General features: G+C 41.4%; 1 protein-coding gene across 1 annotated transcript in view; it reads left to right on the plus strand.

Annotated features, from left to right (window-relative positions):
- Nucleotides 1-6,309, plus strand: part of LYRM9 (LYR motif containing 9) — a 29,757-nt gene extending 23,448 nt beyond the window's left edge. Inside the window, exons 6-7 of the transcript XR_004082102.1 lie at nt 941-1,043; nt 4,395-6,309. The gene's annotated coding sequence lies outside the window, so the exon portion shown is untranslated. The remainder of the gene's footprint in view (nt 1-940; nt 1,044-4,394) is intronic.
- The last annotated feature ends 5,292 nt before the right edge of the window (nt 6,310-11,601 follow it).

Genomic DNA, 11,601 nt, shown 5'->3' on the forward strand with positions numbered 1-11,601 from the left:
GGGCGGGGCAGGGGTGAGCTCCGGGCTCGCCATAGGCGAGGGGAGTTTGGCAAGACTGCACCAGAAATGGGGCTGCCACTAAAATCCACAACGTATTCTATCAAAAAACTTCCTTCTCTCTGCTAACCCGCCTCTCCTGGAATTCCTGCTCTCTGTTACACTTCCCTCTGCATCGCCAGCACTGTTCCTCTCTCTGCTCCCGTGTCTTTCACATCACCCTTATGCATCCTTAACTTTTGTTGTCTTTGTTTTACCTATTCCTTAATGCTGTTCTCATCTTGTCTCTCGACCCCCCTTATTTCTCCTCCTCAAGTCCTTTTCTGCACCAGATGATACTCAGTATTATGCTGGAGCCAGCCTTCCGCTTAACTTCAGATATAGCAGGAAGGTAATGGACTTTCTCGACAGAGTAGGTGTTTCTCCATGTGAGGAAAGCCACTTGTCTTTCTACCTAGGTACATTTTTTTTGAAATTGCAGCCATTGTGGTTTAAACTTTCAAAATAATTTTGTGCAAGGTAGAGCACAGAAAGCTTCAACCTTGGCAGTTGACGAGGAATATCCAGTATGATCTTGAACACTAATAAAAAAGCTCAAGCATTTTTTGGTAAAAGCTCTCTGAATGTGCTGCTTCTGATCAAGACCAGCAAACAGGTGACCTGTGCTGTTCTCCAGATCTGTTCTCTGTGTGTGGTCTGTAGCACAGAGATGCACTGAATTTTGTATCGCTGTAATAGTGATTAAAAACTCTCAGACTTAGTGGGATTAACAGTGTATGGAAGCCCAGCAGTTTCGTGAACTTTAACAGTGGAGTGATCACACCCCTCTATGGCTTTAATTGACTTTTGGTAGTGTGAGATGTAATATTTTGTTCAGTTACAAAAAGGATAATTGCATGTTTTTAAATCATTCTTACATGCGTGTTATTTAATTTATGGCTAGTTCAAGAGGGAAAGGACCATGGAGCTGGAAGGTACAGCCATGGCTTGTCTGCAGGTCCAGATGTCTGAGGTGCCAGCTGGGATATGGGAGCATCAGACCAAAGGTATGGTAGATGTAATTGTTATGGAGGATGAGGATCTGTGAACTTTAGGGTTTGGAAAGTGATAGAGCATTCAATTCTCAGTAGGGTACAGATGGGGAACATGGTTGGTGAGGCAGGAGACATCATGACTAAATATTTTGATAGTAGTGATTCAGCTGGAGGCATGAGGAGAAGTCTGAAGGACTTCTGTACAAACTTAATCTGGTTTTCAAAGTAAAAAGACTTAATAGAGTCAAAGATAACTTTATTTACTCAATATACAAGTAATTTTTCTGCTGGTGAGGAGATTGGATGCTAATAACTATTTACTTCTTGTAATAGTAACTCCAGTACCTCAGACATGTTTCTGTAATGACTGGACTGAAGAGTCCTTCAGCTGCAGAGCTGAGGCTTTTATGTTTTCAGGACATTATACAAATTCCATTCTCCAGCAGCATAATTTCAGACCAAAGATGTTATAGTAACCCAGATGTAGATGAGAACTCTGAAAGGGGTTTTGGGCAGAGCTTCAGTACTTTCAACCAAAATTACTATTCCAAAAACTTCTGCTCAAAAGTCATTTAACCCTGGAATTGTCCAAATTTATCACTCACTGACCTGCCTGACCTGAGAGTTACACAGTGAGTTCTCTTCAGCTGTGTTTGAGCATCTCTCTGCCTCTCTGCCCCCCGGCCCTGCTGAGCCTGAAGAGCTGTTCCCTATTCCCTTGGTGCTGCTGTGCTGGCAATTACTGCCCACGGGGACAAAGGCACAGTCACAGGCAGCGTCCTCCCGGGTTCTGCTGTAGCAACTGGGGAGAAAATAGCAACCCCAAATACACTGGTGCACCTGTGTTCCCAATTTCAGTCCTCCAGAATCTCTGACCATAAAGATGGTGGGTAAATGAGGCAGTGTTGTGTTCTGTAATTATTTTTGAAGAGTTTAAAAAACTCATGATGTTCACGAGGCTGCTGACAGAGCAAGGGATAATGTCAGTAAAAGGAAACAAGTGTATTCATAGGCTTCAGTTTCTTTTACTGCAATGAGGAACCCATTTCTGTGCCAGTTCTGGTAAGTGATGAGCCGTTGATAGGTGATTGCAGTAACCCCAAAACACTGCCAAAAACACTTTTGCAGCTAGTTCCAGTAGGATCTTGAGTCAATAACTTCTCCTGGGTACTCCACAATTAGGAGTTGAGTGAAGTTAACAGTTCAAATGTTGTGTGCAGGCAACTCTTGATTAAGGTAGTGAGAGTTTCACTGGAGGCTTGTTATGCAAGGGCAAGACAAACATTAGAACAAGGAAAGACAGTGGGAGACTTCTGATTAATAAAGTGATATCATGCTTTACATTCTTGAAGTATAGAGAATTAATAATTTAAATCACTTTACAGACTTACCAACATCCAGTCTAAGGCCAGAACCAACACTGGTGCTATACTTTCTGTTTTGTGTATGCACGGCCTTGGAAACTTAAAGCTGAAATTGTGTGTGAATAATCTGTACATTACAAATATGAAAGCAACATGTCAAAAGATGGAGCAGTAGCAGTAGGTTGGTCAATGTATTTTTAGTGTTTAAGTCCACAGAGAAATAGTAAAGACCACTTTGGTATTACCAGCCTTGGAGCCTCATGCAGAAGCTTCCTGTGTAGTGCAAATCTTTCCCTTTTATTTATTTTTGTAATGAATTTATTCATTTCAGGTTTTGGTACGGACGAGATTGTTAATTCCTGATTTATGTAACATCCAGGATAGCATTCCACCCTTTATGTGGCCAGAGACAAATACACTTCTGATCACATTCTTGTGTCAGAAGTGTTACTGATTTCCATTACCACTCGCCACCAAAGTAATTTGAGCCCTGTGGGTACTGAATAGAATATTTACAACTCAGGCCAGGCCTTGCTTAGCACTATTTGTCAGTAATGGAATATTCTTTAAGTCATTCTTTAGCACTTTGTAAACTTCCTCACATGGTGGGTTATGTCACAGGCATTGCTTTTGTTTAGGGACACTTGAGCATGAGGACTTGATGCTAAACAAAAATCTCTCCTCCGTGGTGTTTGGCTCATTTTCAAATGTCATAAGGAAGTAATCTTTACTGTGATGCTGTAAAGAAGAGGAATGCACACTATTTCTGGGAGAAACAAATAATATTCTCTCGTATCTTTTTTAGAGGAAACAGTTTCTTATTTGTAAAAGAACGTGGCATTATAAACTGTGCCTTCATATAAAGCTTTGATAAGCTGCAAACTGAACAGGCAGCACATCTTTGAGTCTTAAATACTCAATATAGTATCTATTCATTGTGAGAGTCCCTGACCTTAAACTGTAAGAATGAGTTGTTAGAGCTTTATGCTCCACAGTGTCGTGTCCTTCTTCAGTGTCACCCCAAAGACAGGGATGGTTTGGGGTGAGCAGTATCTTGGCCAGAGCAGTCTAAAGCAAGTCCCTGACCCACAGCACTGCTGGACACAGACCTGCACTGCCCACCTGGTCTATCCCTTTCCTGCAGCATTGCCTGCTGCTCAGAGCTGATCTGCCTCTGCTGGAGCACGAGCCAGCTGGTGCATCTTTCAACTTTTGTATTATTTGATTAATTTATCTTATACTTCTGTCAAGCCAAGTTTTATGAAATAGTGTTAACTGAAGTATACACCAGTCATCAAGTACTCCTTTCATCTTGTGATTAAGCAGGGCAGACACATTAACTTTAGAAAAAACCTTGTTCTTTGAGGACTATTTTCTGTTTTCCTCATAATTGTGTTTGATATTTAAAATAAGTTTTTAAAAGTTTAGAAGCAGAGGGAGGCATCTGTCACTTGCACCTAAGAGCTTAACAGTGTTTGTGTTTGTCAATGGGGGAGAGGTCCCTGGCATTGCTCATTGCACTTGTAGAGTCTGAAGAGGAAAGTTCTGGGACTGCTATTTGCTGCCCTCACCTGTGGACACTGAACTTACCCCTTCTATAACTATCAGCCTGGGTGACTTTTCCCCCAGAAGAATCTGCCTTCATGTTCTGCATGAATCCATTCTGAAAAGGATTAATTTGATTTTTGTTTATTTAATCAGCAGCTTCTGAGCCAGTTTGGTTTGGGTGCTTCCAGAATCATTCAGGCAAAAGTCTCCCCAGCCCATGGAGTCCAAGCTGTGCCCAGTCCCCACCTTGTCCCCAGCCCAGAGCCCTGAGTGCCACCTCCAGCCCTTCCTTGGACGCCTCCAGGGATGGGCACTCCAACCCTCCCTGGGCAGCCCCTGCCAATGCTTGACAACCCTTTCTGTGAAGAAACTCCTTCTGATGTCCAACCTGAACCTCCCCTGGCACAGCTTGAGGCTAAATCACTACCCCATATAAAATATTTTCTTTCAGCTGCAGCTGCACAACTTCAGACTGAGTGGCGTCATTACCTTTGGGCTTCCTTCTGCTGGGGTTCAGCATCATCTGTTTAAAAAACATTGCACTTAATATCTTTTTATTGTTACACCTTATATTTTGCACCATCTCTGGTACTCATTCTTGTTGAGAGGAGTTTAAAACTGCTGGTGTTTTGATTAATATTCTCCCCTTCTACAGAATGGATTTTAAAAGATGAAAAATTGACAATAAATTCTTGTGGCTGATGAGGTTGACTTACATTCTGCATTAAATAAAATCACACAAGATGTGGGATTTTCTCAGTCTTGCTTCAATTTCTTAGCAGTCATTTCATCTACAGAAAGTGGTCTATGTCTCAGCTAGTGTGAAACAAGGAACAAGGAAAACTGAAAACAGTCTGGAAAATATTGTGTCATGATGGTGAGCAGAGGCAAAGGTTGTATCTTTTGGAGCCATCTTCCTTATACTGAGTCAGTCTGGGGAGTGACTTTTCATGCTTAAAAATAGAGTATTTTGGTTTCCACAACTGCAACTGCAAGCGCTGCTTTCTCTTTTATTTTCTGTTTTCCCCTCCCATTTCTAGAGTTCACAGAAATGGTGTGTTAAACCACAGTTTACAGTACAGAATGCAGACACCTGTTGAGTCTTGGAACTTTCTCTCCCCCAAGAGCTCTGTTGAGTTTGTCCTTTTCCTAGCTGGAAGTATCTCACAGAGTACATTGCAGCTTTCTGGCCAAGATTTCAAAAGTAGTTCTCAGATTGCCTTTGAGGTGCTTAACTCAGGAGACCTTTAAAAGGCACACAGCAGCTCTCAGACAGGTTGAGACTCAGGGGACAAAGAGCAGGAAATTGCTTATTCTCCACTAGCATGGCTCTGAGGTGGGGGATACTGACATGGTAATGATCATTTTACAACTATTTCAGAAACATGGTTTAAAAATACTGAGATCTCCAAATCCTGCTCCCAACTGACAGAATAGAGCCTGCAGGATGTCACAGTGACACTATGCCAGGTCTGGTTATTTGCATTGATTAAATGCAGTGAGAAGGCATACAGGGTTTATTATGAAATTTGAGATGGAGAGCCAGTCCCTGCACTCTAACTTCATTATCCTCATAAGCAAAGGTGCAGATTTTATAGCTGGTAATTATACAAAGAATATACACAATATGAATGGTATTTAGCATAAAAAGTAACTTGAATGCAATCCATGTCTGGTTGAGAGAGGAACAGAACCACAAACCCTTTGATGTAACAATGAGGCTTTGAAAGGAATAGATTGGGTACAGTACTGAACCTATAATCTGCTCATTTTATTGCACTATATGGGGAGGGCCTTATTTATTTACTACATAAAAAGTGTTTTCAATTTTATAAGTATCTGAAAGAAATCACAGCTCATAATTATGTAGCTTTGCTCCACAGAACTCTGTAACACTTGTAAGAACCTCTGGAATTCATAGGGACTGTCTGTGAAATGGGAGACACCAATCCTGCCTTCCTTCTCTATCAAATTCTGTCTTGGTCTGTACTAACAGAGGCAGTCTGGATATTGCTTATCAGGATGTTTACTTTCCATGCTGTTCTTGGGTTCTGAGCTGAAGCCACTGGAATCAAAGGTAAAGGCTCCCATGTACACTCCATGACTTCAGTAGTGTTCACCATCTTAAACCATTTTGCACTGCCTGGAATACTCAGAGGAGTGGCCTGTGCTCAATCATGATTACCAGAATTAAAAGTGAAACAGTTTTGTTTTTTCAGTTTTACAAAACATAGTGTCTGCAGCGGCCTGGGTGGACAAGTTCAAGAGATGGGTGTGATGCTGAAGGCAAATATATTCTCCATAAATCAGCTTGGAATCTGGACCCAAAGGCATCACATTATGTGAGGGGAAGGTAGAAATAATTCTGAAGTTTTTTTGTCCAGTAATTAGTTGCTTTCTTGTCCTATGCTTATATGCTCTTTTGGAAAAATAAATATTAAAAATTCTGCTGCTGCCTTTAGTGCTGAAGAACTGTCTTCCTTTTTCTTGTTTTCAACTTTATCAATGTTAAATCCAGCAGTCTGTTTAAAAATGAGCTGATGGTTTGATGGGCAGTGGTTTATACTGTGCTCATTTGTTTGTCTCACCACTGGCCTGGGTCCTTCCTTCTCCAAGGTGCACTCAATTTGCTGGTTAGTCAGGGTTGGGGTGATGTGTTTCCTGCAGAATTATCATCCAGCTGGGTAAGAACTTATTACAAGACCCTACCAAAACCATGCACAAGCTCGCATTTCTCACATCCTTCTCAAAAGGTGACAGAGACTTGAGAAGTCACCTTTTCTGCAATGTCATTCTACCAAATCAAGACATTAACTGCAAAGATTTCTCTCCTATGAATGTGGAGTCGTTGCAGTCATCTGTCTTTCACACATGCAGCTTTGCTCTTCCATTAAAAACAAATGGGACTTCAAAAGCAAAAACATGGGAGAAAGTCAGGATCAGAGACGTTATGTTGAACAAGGACTTTGACACTTCATGGAAGTACAGAAACTGTTGGTCCTCAAAAACACCACTAGGAAGAGGAGTGGTGTGTTCTTTGGGAGAACTCTCAGATTGCAGTTAAGTCTTCGAAGCTGGTACATGAGAAGAAATAAGGAAATGTCATCGTGGTGTTCAGCTTGTACTGGTCAGAGAGGTCTCTTGAGCTGCCCAAACCTAATGGACAGTGTTGTAAGTCACAGAAAATTCCCCTTTGTTTTCCCTTCTGCCAGGTTTCAGATGACTAAATCAAAAGTAATCATCATAAAAACAAGGTGATGCAAGAACATGTTTTTAACCAAAAAAGGTGCTATTTCTGTCCTGTAAATAACATACACATTCTACATCAGCTCTTGCTTTGGAGGCTGTGGTCCAAATACCCCTCACTGCAACAGTTGGGTGAAACATTTAGACTGAATGAAGTAATTGTTTTGCATCTTATCCTTTCAGAATTTAAGACAAAAATTGTTATGGCTAATAATAGCACCTGCAAATTAATCTGTAACAATCCTTTGATGTGTGTACTAGGACAGTTTATTATAGATTTACCCCTGTGACTTAACCCACTCCATAAAGCCATCACTTTCTAGAACCTGAACTTGTCAGCACATATTCCTCCACATCTCTTTTTTATATTTTCAGTAAGTGACTTTTCAAGCTCCGAAGTGGTGTCCCCCATTCCAAATGTAGCTTCAAAGACCATCCTCTCTGACACTGTGGCCAACAATAAGTTGTCTCAATCAGCAGCATGTTTGTTCACTGAATGAAAGCTAAGCTAAATGGTATGTCCCTAGCCTGGAATTCCTATAGAAGGAGAGAAGGAAAAGCAGCACCATTGGAGTATCTGCGTCCTTCACTGGTGAGCTACTGAGTCCAGTTTGGGCCTCCAGTGCACAGAGTGAGTTCACTGGAGGTGTTTGGGGCTGGGGCTGCCTCATGAGGAGAGGCTGGAGGACAGAGCTTGTTCAGCTGGGAGAAGAGGAGCAGCCTTCCAGTGGCTTTCAGGTCACTGAAGAGATGGAGCCAGGCTCTTTGCAGGGGTGGGAAGATGAGAACCAGTTGAGCTGGACTTGCAGTTCCAAATCAATGAAAACTGACTAAAAATACTCTGAAGAATGTGCCATGGAAATTGTCTTCTTCAGTAGGGGAAGGTAGATAGTTGCTAGAAAAGGAGCTGTAAGCTGATACCCCACACCCTCTGGCACCACTTCCCTGTCGGGAAGGGCAGAGGGGAGGCAATTTCACTCTCATGGAAAGTTTTGAAAATGTGATGTAATTCATGCAGACACTGGAAGTCGTGCAGGCATAGGCAAGACTGGCCCGCTGTAGTGCTTAGCAAGGAGTCCTTAAAAACAACTGAGGTAGTAAAACAGTGTTTATAGATAAAGCAGAGCCATAAAATTACTTGAGAAAACCCCTGTCTCCATGCAGGAAACATGGAAAGCGGGTCAGCATGCTTTGGTTTTGTGTAGACTAAGGTACATTGTCCAAAGTGTGACACCTGAATGTGCAGAAACAACTGAGTAGATAAAGGCAGGTGTAAGGAAAAGAGACTCAGAGGTCACCGATAAACAGAAGCACATACATGTTACTGAAGTTCTTCCAACAGTGCTGTGTGTTCTGGAGTAAAGCACCAAAATTTTTAGATTCAGAACTTAAATTACTTCTATATTTCAATATTCTGTTCTTCATTTTGGCCCAGAAATTTATGGGTTGTTTTTCCAAAACCAGTATTTAAATCTCTTCTATTACCTGTCCTTGGTTAGAGATTCTGCTGGCCTCAGCCAGTGCTCTGTGACTGAAATTGGAGTTTCTTCTTCAGACCATGATTTTGCTAAAGAAGTCATTTGCAGCTTTGTAGTTCACTGTTATTTTTAAATCATAAAACTCTTCTTGCACACAGTAATCTCACAGTAATTTTTTTTCCTGTTCTGCTGTGACAAGCATGGATTGCAGGAGCAGAAGTACCAAACACCGTTCTATACTTTTTCCAGATCCACATGCCAGGTTTTCCTTATGCTCCACACAGGGACATCTTCAGTGTAGTGAAGTGATGTCCAGGAGTGCAGGACACAGAGCCTAGCGTGTGACAGCCACATGCAGGACACCAAGGTTTAGGCCTAGCCAACTGTTAATTGCTTTTGCTCTTTTTTTGGTGTAATTTTGTCTTTGCTGCTGCAGCTGTGGCTGAGGATCTCAGGGGTGAGTCAGGAGTGTCAGCAATTGCTTCTGCCCAAGCCAACGTGCAGCCAGGCACAACAAAGTCTGGCTATTGACTGCCTCTGGTCCTCCCTCACTTCCTCATCCCTGGGAGTTTTGGAGAGGTGACTGATGAGGGAATTCTGTTCTTTCTGCATGTCTGAGTTTGGCCTAACTGACAGTGAGCAGACAGGAAGGGATGGGTTTACTGGCACATCTCCACAAATTTAGCACTCTCTTTAACTTTCATTTTCGCCCTCAGATGGTCAGACTGGGAAATTTTCCACCCTGCCTTGCCATCATTTGACAGTCAATCTTCCACTGGAGAGCAGGACATGGTAAACAAAACATTGCACTTTCCACACTAAACTGCTGCTTTAAACATACCTTAAATCTGCAGAAACTGAAAAACGGTCCAGACTGGGCTGGGATCCTACTTTTATTTGCATGTTTTCAAGTGCCAAGGCCTGGATCTTTTATTTTGCTTTTGGTAGAGTTATTATCCCCATTTTATCAGGAACATTTTGAAATAATAAAGAAACCAATGAAGAAAGGGCTACAGTTAATGGTGAATATTTTAAAGTCCTTAAAGGAATAGTCAGCAATCAGAACACCAAAAAAAAAAAAAAAAAACCAACAACAACAACAACAACAAAAAACACCCCAGAGCTGCCATTGCAGAGTCTGGGGGAAGATTCAAACCAAACAAATTTTCTTTGGGGAATGAAAAACCAAACCAGTGTAAAAGAAGATGACTGATGGTAGTCAATGAGAGGAGATATTTGGGAACAGCAGTAGTTATTATTGTAATTACCTGTATCTTTATCAGAAACCACCAGATGTGAGAGTAGTTCTAACAAATCTGAGATACTGAGTGTTTACAGGGGTCACAGTACTGTATTTGTGTGCTGCAAGAGACATCTCAGACAATAGTTACGTTAGTTAGGAAGAGAGAGTTAGAAGGAGTTCACTAATAACCTATGAAATGTTGGGACAGTTGAACATCTCCTTGGGTTTCCATGAAGTTGGGAAGATCAGCCCTCCTTGTAATCAACTTTGCCTCAGTGTCGTAGTTCTTTGAAGACTCAAAATGCCCTGATCTCAGAGGAGCAACCTTACAACCAGAGCTGGATTTGTAAATGTTTTCAGGAATATGACTGCCTGAGCTTATGCAGAATCTTGCAGATATGATGTATATTATAATATCAGACACCGAATGTGACTCACTTGGAAGGAGATTGCAGAGAGCTGATTGTTGAAGCTACAAAACATCAGACACTCAGAAAGAAAACAAAATTTAAGTCAAGATGACAGCATTGAATAGGTCAAAGTCTGCTCTGAAAGGGCAGCTCTTTCATCAAAGTTAATGCAAGGAAAGCAACCAGTTTTTGCACTCTCATATAGCAGAGGAAGAAGTGTCTGTTCAAATGGGCAGAATTGGTTTTCTGAAGGAAAAACCTTCCAAGCCCTGTAGAATATTTGTAGAAGGAGTACCCAGTGAGCTTTTTTAGGTAATCTCTGATCCATCTGAGGATTGAATGGTTCTCTGTTGTTCTTACTATACAGAGAGAGTTTTATTATTGATTTCAAGTGAGTAAAAAACCAAGTCCAGTTTGAGCAAGTGGAGTGGTTAAGCAGTTCCCCGAATGGCTGTACCTGAGCCAATCCTTTTAACAATTATCCTAAGGAAAGATGTTTCTCCTCCTCTGGTTATCCCAAATCTGATTTTTCATATCCAATCCCTACATGACCTTTCCTAGATTTCAGCAGTTCCAAGCACAGGGAAATAAGGAGGGTGAATACTAAAAGCTTAGAACCCACTGAATTGAAATAAACTTCTAAGATATATTATTTCTTCTAGTACTAGACGTTAAGATTCCCCATGTTTTATAGAAGAAAGAGGTTAATAAGAAAGGAAGGGGTGAAGAGAGAATTTTTAAACCCTGTTACAAAGTAGCAAATGCAAAAGAAGAATGTAAAGGCAGAATTTTCCCGCATGGCATTGAGTGGCACAGTTCTCACACATCGTTTCTGCCTGCTGATTACATCTGCCTGATGACTGGAATATTTTAAACAAAGGGATTCACCTGCTAATTCTGGTAAGAAGAAAGTCACCACATTAAAGAAAAATCCAACTGTGAAAATTCATGAGCAGTGGATGCCAAGCAGCACAGGCTTGTTAAAGCCAAGCAGATGAATGCTCAGAAAACTCAGGTCTGTTTATCAGGAGGTTCACCTCTAGAGTCCTGGATGGGATACATTCAGGGGATCTCATGCATGAACACGTGGGCATAGCACTTGTTTTGCCTCTAGAAATGCTTTGCACAATCATCTAATATTCATTTTCAAATAGAGAAGCTAGACGCAGAGAGAAGAAAACACCTTGCCCAAGCTTGCCCAGTAAAAGAGTGACAGATGAGAAAAGAATACACATTTCCTCATTTCTCTGGCTGCTTTATGCTTCATTTCTGTATTTCTTT

This window comes from Geospiza fortis, unplaced genomic scaffold (genome assembly GCF_000277835.1).
Source record: "Geospiza fortis unplaced genomic scaffold, GeoFor_1.0 scaffold538, whole genome shotgun sequence".
In the NCBI taxonomy this organism is placed as follows: Eukaryota; Metazoa; Chordata; class Aves; order Passeriformes; family Thraupidae; genus Geospiza; species Geospiza fortis.